Source organism: Anthonomus grandis, chromosome 11 (genome assembly GCF_022605725.1).
Source record: "Anthonomus grandis grandis chromosome 11, icAntGran1.3, whole genome shotgun sequence".
Taxonomy (NCBI): Eukaryota; Metazoa; Arthropoda; class Insecta; order Coleoptera; family Curculionidae; genus Anthonomus; species Anthonomus grandis.
This window is the reverse complement of record NC_065556.1, coordinates 13047539-13061519: the sequence shown is the minus strand read 5'-3', so window position 1 is coordinate 13061519 and position 13981 is coordinate 13047539. Positions and strand designations below refer to the sequence as shown.

The following is a 13981-nucleotide window of genomic DNA, read 5'->3' as shown; positions in this document are numbered from 1 at the left end:
GTAAATGAATAAAGAGACACAAATTCCGGAACGGCGGATGAGGAATTCAGTGATAAGTGGTTAAAACCGAAACAAAGTTGTCTGAAAGACTATTTCAAATGTGATTCCTGTTTACATAGGATTCCCAAAAAGTCAGTCGGAAGTGAAATGCATGCTTTTCCAAAAGAGAATCCTATTGTTAATATGCGATGATTCCAAAATATTAATAGCAAGAATGCCTTCTATGATGAAATTAATAGAAGAAATTAAGGAGAACATAGAAGACAATTAATGTGAAATAAAGTCCCCTAAGAAGGAGTCACATGCAACAAATGTACAACACCACCAACCGCCAGTAAATAATAATAATAATAAACGTCTTTTATTTAACAAACAAATAATTTACAGTTGTAAATATCATACATACATTTCTATATAGGGATATAAGGGAGCCGTTTGGCTACTCTTACTTAACCTAGAGTAATAATATCACTTTATAGGCCTAATCCCTCTAAAGTGAAAATAAAACAATATCATGCAACTTATTAGCGAATAACTCTTTAAATGTACGCACACATGGTAGAAAAAAAAAGTTACTTAAAGAATGATTATACACAACGACATACTGTGCGATACAAAAGACCGTAATCTAATAGCTTTATCCAGTAGCAGCTAGAGATTTTCTTTAAAAAGTAGATAGTTATATTGTGAAATTATTTCAAAACCTAGTCTAGTTCAGTATACAATTGTTCAAATATATTTTAAGGTTGGTTTATTACACAAGTTAGATATGCTTTTCTTGGTTATTTTCCAATCTTTTTTTATTAAGTATTTCCTCAACATGCTGATTTTAAGTGTCTTTTTGTCTTTAATAAAAAAAAGAAATCCTTTCTTATTCATAGTGAGATTGTTGATTAAATAAAAACAAACGCATTTTTTATTCAAATTTATTAATATTAAATATTTTAAAATTATCAGGGATAGAATAATATAAGGTGATTAAGGGCATTATATGAAAAGGATCTTTTATACATAGTTGTTTTATGTAACGGGATGGAGAATTTGTTTTTGTTTCTAATATTTTGTCCATGAATGCTTGTCCTTGCCAGAAATTTATTTTTAAGAGTATTCGAGGTGTTAGTGGTATTCAGAAGCTTATGCACAAATGTATGTTTTGAACAAGTTAGATTCTAAAATTTTATGAGTAATATGGTCATGCTTCCTGATACTGACAGCATGCGTTCTGTACCCTTTGTATTTTCTGTTTATCGAGAGCTGGAATAGTTAAAATGTGAGAGTACTAATGTGTCACATAAACTTTTTTTCAACGAGTTGCTAAGAATGTGCCGATTATGACATAATAATTTCAGCACACAAAAGCTTTTTCTTGTTATATTCTGAACGTGTGCACTAAATCTGAGATCTTCGTCGATAGGTAAGCCAAGATTTTTTGCGCTGAATAAAAAATTTAATGCAGTTCATTTATTTTTAATTTTAAGTTTCTTTTGATTTTACTTCCAATAGATATTAGCTTAGTTCTGTCAGAATTTAAGTTTAGGTTATGTTCAGCAGATAATTCTTAAATTACTTGAAAATCAACGTTTATTTTATCGGCCCTTTCTTGCGATTTGTTATAATCAAAAGAGACATAGATTTGTGTGTCATCCGCGAATGCTTGTGTTTTACAATATTTAGGTGCAAGAATTATATCAATGGTGTAAATTATAAATAGAAGGGGTGACAAAATATCCAATGCATCCGACGTAATATTGTTATAGACCACCTTTTGCGACGGTTTGCTTAGAATTGTCGAACCCATAATATTTTAGCTTAGCTAATAGAAGACGGTGATCCAGAGTATCAAAGGCCTTGGAGAAGTCTAGAAGTACCAAAATATTTATGTAGCCTTCATCGCAGGTACTGAATATATCATCAAGCACAGATGCTAAAGCAGATACAGTACTAAAATCCTCTCGAAATCCACATTGATTATCTGGCAGGATTTTGTTAACAGAAAAAATAAGTGAATATTTGGTTATAAAGAATTTGCTCAAAAATTTTTCACACTTTTGACAGTGTGGGAAGCATGCTTATGATCCTCAACTCAGAAAAATGGGAGGGCCGACAGTTCTTTGGTAGTGGGATATGCTTTAAATAGAAACAATATTACTGTTTATGCGTTTTTTTAACGCACTTCATTAGAGTAAAGGTACCTCAAATAAAAACCATTTTCATGCAAATTAAATATTTTATAATTATTAGAATTTTCTGAATAATACATGTTTTAAAAATACACATTTTTAACATTTGATATGTCATTTTTCTGCCAAGACAACAAAAAAACATAAAATCAGTCCTGTTAATAAAACCATGGACAAAACTCGAGTTTTTTTATTTTTTAGGGAGAATAGATAGTTACCTATATTCAAAAAAATTTTTAAATTAAAAAATATACATTCTTGTAATTCACACATATTTCACATTCAACTTTTTATTTAGGTTTATTTCTATGATATACTATGATAACGTAATAATATATATACATAAATATACTATGATACTATGATTTCTATGATAACGGTTTTCCCTTGATATGATGTTATGACTAGGGTTACCAGATCAAAACTTGCCTATCTAGGACAAGCCCTAACAAAAATCCGGAGAAAATCCGAAAAAAATTTTTTTTTTACTAAAACATTTTTTTTTTCGTTTTCTTGACGAAGAACATTTTGCCGAGATGAACTTTGATTTTTACTAATAAAACAAAACCAAAATCATATTTTTTAAAAGTTTTATTTATTTAAACTTATTAAGCTTGATTAGAAACTGAGTTACAAAGTACACATATAATTCAATAACAAAACAAAAATAATTCAATCACTTTAAAGATACTTTTCACTGCTTTGTATTTTGTTTAAAAGAGTTAAATTTTCTGGCAAAAGCATCAAATCATAAAACTCTAAACAACTCATATGTTTGAAATTATAGGTAGTCTATTTCTTTCACAGAAGATATTTTCACTTTTCATAACTATTCCTTTCACAGAAGATAAAAGCAGTCCTATTTCTTTCCTTGGTCCACTGAGCGGTGATGGGATTGCAAAAAGAAATTCGGCTGCTTTTAGTAATTGTGAAAATATTTCTTCAGAAATACTCGCATTAAAGTATTTTGCCTATTTTTCGTTAGTAGGCAAATTGTGGTCATTAGAGTCCAACTTTTCCATTATATATTTAAGTTACAAAATTCATCAAAAAATTTAGTATCATAGATTTCGACTCCTTTTGATGTTAAATATACTAATGAGGGCATAACGTCCCTGTCCCGATCATAATTAGTAATCATTTAATCATTTAAGCTCATCCATTTGAAACATTGGAATTCTTCAAATGGTTTGAGCCAGTTTTTTAAATATTGAATTGAATTATTATACAAATCAAATATTTCTGTGCATTTTCAATGCACTTATTAAAAATTTATCGAACTTTTAAAGGAATGAATTTGTTAGCTGCTCTTTCTTCTAAAGTAAAAATAACATTTTCTAAAATTGCCATTGTTTCCACTACAGAATTGTTCTGACGTTCAATCTATTCTATATTTGTATGGAAAACAGACATCAAAGAATGGACAAGAAAAAGATAGTTCTCTGAAAAATCGTTTTCAAAAAATGATTTAAGTATATGAGGAATATCATCTTGAGACAAGAAATATGCCTTGAGAGCGTGAAATATTTTTAAAACCCTTTCAATAGCGGGAAACAAAGATAGCCATCTAGTTTTAGAGTGATATAAAAGAGTCTCATGTTCTGTGCCCACAAATTCACAAAATTCTTTTAGTGATTCAACTCGTACAGTGTAAATACTAAAATAGTTGAACATTTTAAGTATGATGGTTTCTATATCAACTTTTAATTTGTCACAACTATGGTGCACTGCAATATTGATTACATGAGAGGGACAACCTACACCAAACAAATTTTGATTAACTTTAGATTTTAATTTATTAAAAATATTATTTAGACCTTTTCTGCCTATGCCACCAAAATTTGTATTGCAATTATCCCCTGAGAATGCAACACATTTTTTTCTAAATTATTTTTTTTCAGCGTATCTAAAATTAAATCACAAATTGTTTCTGCTGTTTCGTTTTCGGTTGGAGCACTCCTAATGTCTAATAATGTAGTTTGATTTTCTCCATTTTTATAAACAAAATACTGTATCAGCATTGGAAACATTTTTAGTGCGTTATCATTGCTTGCATCTGTAGCTACACCAATATATGAAATCTTGTTTTTGTTTATTTCGTGGAGAGTCATTTCAAGAGTATAGGGTCCAATTACACTATTTATAATACCCCCGACCTTAGTTCGTCCACAGGTAACCTTCTTGGCTATTGCCGAATCATGGTAAATTGCTTTATATAACAACAAAAACATACAATTATTATAAACTACACACATAAAATAATAATTAAAAATGTACCTTGGTTGTACAATCCATGGACTTATAAGATTGGTGAGTGCAAACTGTATGGAGAGCTAATGTTGCTTCAGCAGCTTTTATTGATTTGGTTTCTCCAGAAGTTACCACAAAATTTTGAAGGCCAGAAGTTCCCGCTTGAGCTCTTAACATTTGTTTGTGCTTTTCTTTATTTATATGGGTCTCAATATTAAGCTTGCCTTTATGAGCAATTGATATTGAAGAGTTGCACACATTGCAAATTACCTCACTGGTGGTTTTTCCTTTCTTAAAGGAAGGGTATAACCGAAAAATTTCATCTGAATAAGTACATTTGCGTTTTGGCATCACCAATTTCAGACTTTTAACAAGATATAATTAAAAATCTTCACTAATAAAACCTAAAAAGTCGTGAACTGCTTAACGTTACCGTAAACACTGTGAAAATAATGTAAATAAATGCATTGGGGATTCCCGGAAAGAAAAAAACCTCTTGCCGCGCATGCCGTTATAGACGAGCGATTGACATACCGATGCGACTCCACTTTATTTATTCCGCTAAAGACTAAAGGTGAATTTACACTACTAAATTTATCGGCGATTTGAAATATCTAAATGTTTTCAAAATAATTGTCTATTATGTTTTATGTTCTTTCTTGTCTTAAAGAAAAACCCGGAGGTTTAAGAAAAATCCGCCCGGACTCGCCCGGACGTAGCAAAAACCCGAACCTGTCCGGATTTATCCGGACGTGTGGTAACCCTAGTTATGACAGTATCGGTATTTTTCCATGGTGCGGCACAAACGGCACAAATTTATACCACCGTAACAGTTCACAAAATACTCAAATGAGATTTTTTTGTTTTTCAACCAAACACTAAAGAAAAAACACAGAACTTCACCAAATGCCGAGTGTAAACACAAATTTGTTGATCACATTCTTCGCGCATCACAGAGCTTTTGCTTGCGGCGTTGCCATTTCAAATTTTTTATAAGCGATTTTAGGAATAACAAAATTAGTTTTTTTTTTAGTTTGAGGATGTTATTTTTGCTCTTAGATAAGGTTATATCTATTTCTACTTTTTATTTTTAATCCAAAATCCAACACATTATAATAAGTGTTAATATATAGCTAAAAATGTCCTCCTTGGACTCAAACAAAGTTGTTGTATAGTGATTCTAGTCTTTCAATGATCGAATTTTATGTACTTACCTATTAAAAGTCCGCGAATTTAATCAAAACTAAATAAGGCATTTTAACTAGAGATCAATCAACTACAGAATATTATTTATAGTAATAATCCTCAATACTAAATAAATTATTTGTTATTCTTTTCTATAGTATTCTCAGTTTCGTGATTTTCTTAAGTTTAAATAGAGTTTCACGTGTAATAATAAATATGAAAATGTAAATTAATATAAAACCTTAGATTTTGATTCCAATTTTTTTTATCTAAATAAACTAAACCTCAATAAAGTGGTAAATTTATTTGAAAGTATAATTAGTTAATATAACGTGTTTAAAAATTAATTTTAGTAAAATATAAAAAATGTAATTATCAATTTTAGATACAGATTTTATCAATGGCTTTTTATTACTGATTGTGAGTATCGACTCATAAAATTCAAACTAACAGTGATATTCATGCATAAATCGGGTTTGGGCAATATTTAAATCACTGAAAATTAAGCCACAAATTTACATTTTAAATAATTTATAGTAGTTAAGTATAAACAGACTATTCAAAGCTTACTACGAATAGTAAATTGAAATAATATAAAATTTTATTTCCGTAATTGTTAAATATCTTCCTCTTTTATGGTATATTTTGGTAAGACTCGCGTATGCTGATCTGGTTATTCCTTAAGATTAGGATATAGCCAGATATTAAGAGTTTTTCTTTTATAAGTTTTTTTTATATATTGACAGCAGTATAGTAAGACCATGAGGTATTAATTTGGCAGTACAGATGAGCTGAAATATATTGAAGTGATCAAAAACAATAGTTCTGGTAATAAATATAAAGTTACATCAGCATAGTTCTACAGTTCTGCACTTCTATTCTTAAAATATTATATTATTGTATTAAGTAAATGAACACAAAGATTTAGGATTTGCTAATGATGCTGGCTTTAAAGACGTCTTCATGCTACTAACTAATGTATTTATACCTGCTTTTAACGTAAACTACAACAGGTCTGTAAAAAACTTAATTTCTTCTGAACCCACGTGAATCAGAAGTGGTCATTTCATGGCGCGATAAATTTTTATGAAGTGCTCAAAATGCAAAAGAAATTCATATTCAAAACGTTTATTTGCCAATATCAAAAATTTGCTATATTCCTGTTTTATTTTCAGATGCTTACTTACAAGAGGACGAGCGCACGTGGAGAGGCGACAAAAGAGCAGCTATTTAATGCAGCAAAAGCAGTTGAAAATGAGGGAAAAAGTATTAGAACCGCAGCAACTGAATTTGGAATTGATCGAACGTACTGGGCCGATATATAAAAAAATTAAAGAGTGGAGATGGATCAGACGAACTAACAATGGGATATGTTGCATCTCGTCAAGTTTTTTCTTTAGAGCAAGAAGAAATTCTTAAAGATTACTTGCTCAAATTGGCATCCATTTTTTATGGTCTATCGCCAATTGATGTTAGACGCCTAGCCTTCGAATGTGCAAAAAAATATAACTTAAACGTTCCTGAACCTTGAAAGATAAATAAAATGACAGGAAAAGACTGGTTGACGGCTTATTTAAAGAGAAACCCTCAGCTCTCAATAAGAAAACCAGAACCGACAAGCTTAGGTAGGGCAACCTCGTTCAATAAACATAATGTTAATATGTTTTTCGAAAAACTTGCCAACGTTATGAACAAATATAAATTTTCGCCATCAAGAATTTGGAACACAGACGAAACTGGCGTGTCTACAGTAACAAAACCTTCAAAAATAGTAGCAGCGAAGGGAAAAAGAAACATAGGTGCTGTTACTTCAGGAGAGCGTGGAACTAATGTAACCCTAATTACCGCCGTATCAGCAATAGGGAATACAATACCACCCATGTTTGTCTTTCCCAGAAAAAAATTTAAACCCTATTTTATTTCAAACGGTCCTCCAGAATGCATCGGTGCAGGAAATGTAAGTGGTTGGGTGACTGATTTAGAATTTTATGAATCATTTCGTTAAACATACAAGCCTTACTAAACAGTATCCTGTTTTACTTTTACTGGACAATCATTCATCACATTTATCAATTGAGACCGTAAAATATGCAAAGAACAATGAAGTGGTAATGCTTTCATTCCCACCACACTTCAGCCACTGGACGTGTCAATCTTCGGGCCTTTCAAGAAGTATTTGGCTTCTGCCCAGGATGCATAGCTTCGTAACAACCCCGGACAGACAATTAGCATATACGAAATACCAAAAATTGTTGCCACATCTTTGCCATTAGGAGCTACAAGTTCCAATATAATAAATGGATTTTCAAAAACGGCTATATATCCTTATAATCATGATTTATTTTCTGATACAGATTTCGAGCCATTATATGGGACTGATCGTCCAGTTCCCGAATCTATATCTCAGCCGCCGTCGACAGAAAATAACAGCATTTCTGCCAGCACTTCCCAAACCATAGCTCTAGAAACACCTGATGACAACGCCATACCATCTACATCTACTGAAGTTTTTTCACCTGAAAGCTTGCGGCCTTTGCCTAAGGCAGGACCAAGAAAAACACAAAACCAGAGAAGGAAGAGAGCTTGCGCGATTTTGACAGACACGCCAGAAAAAGAAGCACACGAAGAACAAAGCAAAAGGCAAATGAAAAGTTCTGATAAAATAGACAAAAAGAAGAAAGAAGCTGCTAAAAAAGCTATTGTGTCCTACTCAGGTAATACACTATTGAAATATAAAGAACGACGGTCCAATATTACTTCTTCACATTCAGACGATGGAAAGACTCTAGGAGCCGTTGCTCGAGAAAAAGAAAACAAGTTTTCCAAGAACATAAAACAGCATAAAATAAATAAGAAATCTTTTTCCCTATTGCCACCGTCTGAGTCTGAAGATGATGAATGTTTATGTCTGATGTGCCTAGCAGCGTTTACAGATAGTGTTCTGGGTGAAGAATGGATACAGTGTTCCAATTGCAAAAAATGCACCTTAAATGTGCACTCCGGGTACTAGTATATATTATATGTGTATAAACTGCGACAGCGATTAGTTTTTAATTTCCAAAATCTTTAATTTAGTTTTGGTAATAAATTTTTTGAGTATTTCTAAAATTAGGTTTTTATTTTTCATCAGAAAACTGACTTAACTAGCCATTATGCTAGTTTAGTTTGTGTGGTTCAACTGGCCTTATGTGTCGGTTCAAGTTGCCCCATATGTGGCGTAAGCTGAGTCAACTGTACCCAGCCATATTGCAGTCATTCTTACCTAAATAAAACAATATTTCGTCAAACTTATTAATTGATTTTTAAAAACAAATATATACATCAATAATCCCTAGAATGTTTAATTATTTATATTAAATAATAACAACATGACCCTTCATTTTTCCAAATCCGGCTTAACTAGCCCCAACCTACCCTAAGCGAAATTGGCAAAGAGGAATGCATCTCGATTATAAAAACCGTTTTTGAAAAATATCTCTACAAGAAATATTCTTAAGAGATGAAAAAAAAACAATGCGAACAAAAATTGATCTCGCATAAAAACATTTTGACTTATGACAGCTTGAAAGGGAGGCCAATCCGCCGGCCACATATGGGGCGGACCAAAATAATCCGACTTTCGTTATGTCATTTTTTAATAGGGCGCTCAGTATTCAATATACAGGGCGTCAAAATAAGAAATATAAAATCGTTTTTTTAAAGTAAGTCGAGTGTTTCATAAGATATTAAATTAAAATTTGGTGTGAGGGGGTTTTTTGGAACGAGAAATTTAAATCCATTCACGGATTCGCTATATTTTTCAGAGGGCGCCACCTGCAATATATTGCATGTGTTAAAAATACCATTTTTTTTGTACCCAGTATAATGAAGTTCTAGTAAAAAATTATCTTTTCTTGTAAAAAAAGTATTCTTAGTAAATGTCGGCCTGAGAATCCCTTTATTAGATACCTTAATTTTAAAATCTAAATACATTTTAACATGATAAAATAAACGTAAATTATTTTTTTCTAAATTAATGCTGTATGTATATGTATATTTTATAAGAGTACTTAAGGAGTTAACTTGTACGGAGACGGATATTGGTAAACGCGGCCAAAATTTGTATTATGGGCACACAAAATCAAAAAACAAATAATGATTTATTTGAAATGTTGAAAGGTATAAAATCACATAAAATCTAATGTGAACTAGAAAGACAATACTTAAAGTCTAATAGATTAAAAGTATTGGCTCAAAAAATAAGCATTAGGAAGCTAAAAATACTGACCTTAAAGAAAAAAAAAATTTAACCAAAGCAACATCAAAAGAAACATAATATAATGTTATTTAATCTTAAATAGGAACAAATAGGTGGAAATTATTTAGGAAAAAAGGTCGTTAACAGGATATTAGTAATGTATACCGATTGGGAAAAGAAAAGTCAAACAAAACCAGACCTATTCTTGTAAAGTTGGTTAGAACGGTCACAAAACAGATTATTTTAAGGAGTGCCTCTAAACTAAAAGGTACAAAATATTTTATTTCAAACGATCTTATCCGAAAATTAAGAGGGGGAATATTGTGCTATTCGTACTGTTTCGGTGTTTTTATTAGTTAGCCCCGGTATTGTGGCGTTCGGTCGGAAACGTTTGATGGCTTTTTTATTTTATTTTTTGCTTTTTCAATTTGGATTGGTTGGACTATAAGAGACTTGCTAGATTATTGGTTTAATGGGTATGTTTTTTATTAGTACATAGTCAAATGTGCGGTAAATTTAAATAATTTATTTTAATTGGGTGAACGTGGCGACAGACTATTCTTCTTTCTCCCTGTTCAGAAATACCCCTACAGGGTAAGTAAGACGACAGGTAATGACGCAACTTGGCCCATTAATTAAGACCTTTGCTACTGCAGTACTTTGCTATCCTCCGTTTACTACGCATCTTTCTGTATTCGTGTTGATATCGTGTTTTATTTATTTTGGCTTTTTTCGTTAATTTGGCTTGGCTTATTGGACTTGATTTGGGTTTTGGATCTTTTCTGGACTATCGATAACCGTGTGATTGTTTAGTTAGTAAACAAAACCATGCCAGATCGTTATACTGCGCGGGAAAATGCTAACATGCATCTGATCTGTGGAGAATGTTGATGCAAGGCTAATTCTGCCGCTAAACTGTATCTTCAAAGGTACCCAAATGAAGAACCTTATCTAGATTACAGAGTATTTCTAAATGTGCATCGATTACTTCTAGAGGGCCGATGTCCAAATCAAATGGGTGGTGCAGGCAGACTTTAATACTTTCTTTTGTATCCCCTTCTAGGTACAACTAGGATGACAAATAATAAGCCAACCTGGATTACACCAGAGATAAAGAGATATTCTAACTACATAAAAGATATCTATGTTTGGTACAAGTATAATAATTCTAGAGAAGCCTACGTTACATACCAGATAAAATCGGCATGGTCAATCATAAAACCCGAGTCAGGTAAAAATAAAACTAAGATAAATATTGTTTTAAGGGAAGATGGTTATTCTATTGAGAACCCATTTTAAATCTCCGAATTAGTTGCTCAACATTTTACTCTTGACTGTGAACAAACCTGTAACTTCAATATACATGACTTGCATAATGATTATCCAACCATATTTCTTAACCCTGGTAATTCTCAGGATATCTTTAAGATATTGATGAACCTTTCAAATAAATTTTCCTCTGGCTTGGATTAAATTCCGGTATTCGTTTTAAAGTTCGTTGGGGTTCACTTAAGCGGACCCATTTCCAATGTGATCAATGAGAGGAGTCTTGCTACCCAAATTTTCTCTTCTGCTCTTAAGCGGGCAAAAGTAGTGCCTGTTTTTAAGAAGGGAGAAAAAACTAATATTGCCAACTATCGGCCGGTATCCGTATCGAAGGTATTTAAAAGAGTTACCTATCAAATAATTATGAATTATTTAACTCACCATCAAATATAAATAAACACCAATACGGATCGTTTCAAAAGATCGACAGAAATGGCCATTAATAGTGCAATATAATATGTCATTGGGAATCTTCAGAGAAAGGCCTCTGTATTTCGTAAGGCTGTATTTCGATTTGTCTAAGGCGTTCGACACGGTTGACCATTCTTTACTGCTAGGTATCCTGGGACGGTATGACATTAGGGGTGCAGCATCTAAATTACTTAGTTCATACCTAGATCATAGAGAACAAATAGTTTGCGTGACACATTCTGGCTCACCAACGTTTTCCCGCCCCCCAAATTATAGGAGGAGGTGTGCCTCAGGGCTCAATCTTGGGACCCGTGCTCTTCCTATTATATGTCAATGGTTTGTCAATTTGCCGACGACACATCAGTTATAGTTACCAGGAAGACAATGGTAGATCTTTCACGGGGCTGCTCAACCGCAGTAGAGCGCATGAGGTGTCTCCACCTGGGCCCCAATTCTTGAAAACCGGGGAGTAGAACGGCTAATAGAAAGGGGGCGTGGCTCTATTAAAAACACAAAATCCGTATTCTTGAACTTCGCTCTACTGAATATCGATAGAAAGGTTGCTCCCTGGAGATAAAAATTTCTTCTACTGGTTTTTTCGCGGGGAACGATTTAGGTATCGCATGTAACGCAAGCGCACTAATTTCACTTTGTATGTCATGTGTCATTTTGGTAAATTTGTTTTGTTTTTATTATTTTATGGGGTGGTGGTGTTTATGAATGTATATTGTTTATTTTGTCTTTGATTGCGGTTATTTAAAGTAGCGTTTTTTTATCGTCTGCTTTTCTAATTTGCTACTAAGATGAACTTAAATGCAATCTTGGTGTGGGATATTGTTGAGCAAAACCAAGAAGATGCTAATGAATATTTGAGAATTCCGAGAAATAATCTTTCACAAAGTGACCCCTTTTTATAATTATCATCAATCAGACCATTATGGTCTTAAAAGATGAAAAAAAGTTGAATAAAAACAAGAAAAAACACCAAACTAAATAAACAGCCTTAAACGAAAACGCTAAACAGCAAAAAACCGGCAGCCCATAAAACTATCCCCACTACTAAAAACAAGCTCCCCCACAACCTGAAATGTCAAAAATACCCTTTTATAATGGGTTGCAATATTTGGCAACACGGCTATGCTTTCCCTTGAAATTTGCTCTCTCCTTTTCTGTCGAGAATACACATTTTAAGATGCCGCGAGGGAGTAGAGATGAGTTAGGGATCGATCCCCAGAGATGCTATATTAATCGTTCTATTCTATCGCCGTCAAGAATTGGGCTCCTGGTGTTTGGACAGTAAATTGTCTTTGAACTCGCAAAGCGGCTAGCAAAACGGGGTTGATTAATTTTTCGAAGGCCACTATTGTCTCAGAATCTCTACTTGTGTGGTCTGGAGGCCAGTCAATCCCTGTAGCCAATAGTATTAGATTCTTTAATTAACACAGTGACCCCAATTTAAATTGGAAGAAACATATTATAAACCTTTATTAGGGTTTATAATATTATATATATAATTTATAGCTAGCTTGTGCGGATTGATTCAAAGATTAAGGGATGAAGTGTCTGAGGTATCTATTCGCCTATTTTATTTCGGACAGGTACAGTCGATCTTACAACATGGTATCTGTGTCTGGGGATCAGCAAGAGGAGCTCTAGATATATTTATAATGCAAAAGCGTAACATTCGTTGTTTATTGGGCCTGACCTACAGAACTTCCTGTAGACCTTACTTCAGGAGACTAAAAATACTCACCCTTCCTTCCCTATACTTTTATTCCTTGGTTTTATTCACGAAAAAACACAATCATTTGTTTGTTGAGAATACGGCAATATACGCTGAGGATGTGACTATGATTACACGACATAGAAACGATCTACACATTCCATTGCATAATTCAGCCTACTATGAAAGGGGTCCTCATTATATGGCCATCAGGGCTTATAGAATGCAACCTGCTGATATTAGGAGCATTGAATCAGTCCAATTTAAAAAAGCCGTTTGCAGATTAAATGTTTTTATAATTTTACTTTTAGATAATTGTAATTGTAGATAAGTGTAATTGTAACTTATGTTAGATGTTTAGAATATTTATTTTAAATTTTGTTATTTTGTTTATATATGGCTATTGCCTCTATGAATTCTAGATAAGAAAAATCAATGTATCCTATGGGAGCTAGATCCTCCGTTGTATGGCGCTGCTTATTCGTCCTGTATACGATTTTATTGGCAAATAAAGAATATTATTATTATTATTATTATAGACCACGGTTGCCCCACAAGACCGAAGTCTTACAAGAAGTTGCACGTGATCCGAGTACCTCAGTACATGGAATAGAAATAAGGACAGGCGGGTCTAAATGTTCGGCATATCGAATATTTAAAAAAAAAACA

General features: G+C 32.8%; 1 protein-coding gene across 2 annotated transcripts in view; it reads right to left on the bottom strand.

The window, feature by feature from the left end:
* Window positions 1-13981, bottom strand: part of LOC126741985 (sorting nexin-29) — a 48548-nt gene that overhangs the window by 24476 nt on the left and 10091 nt on the right. The window lies entirely within an intron of this gene.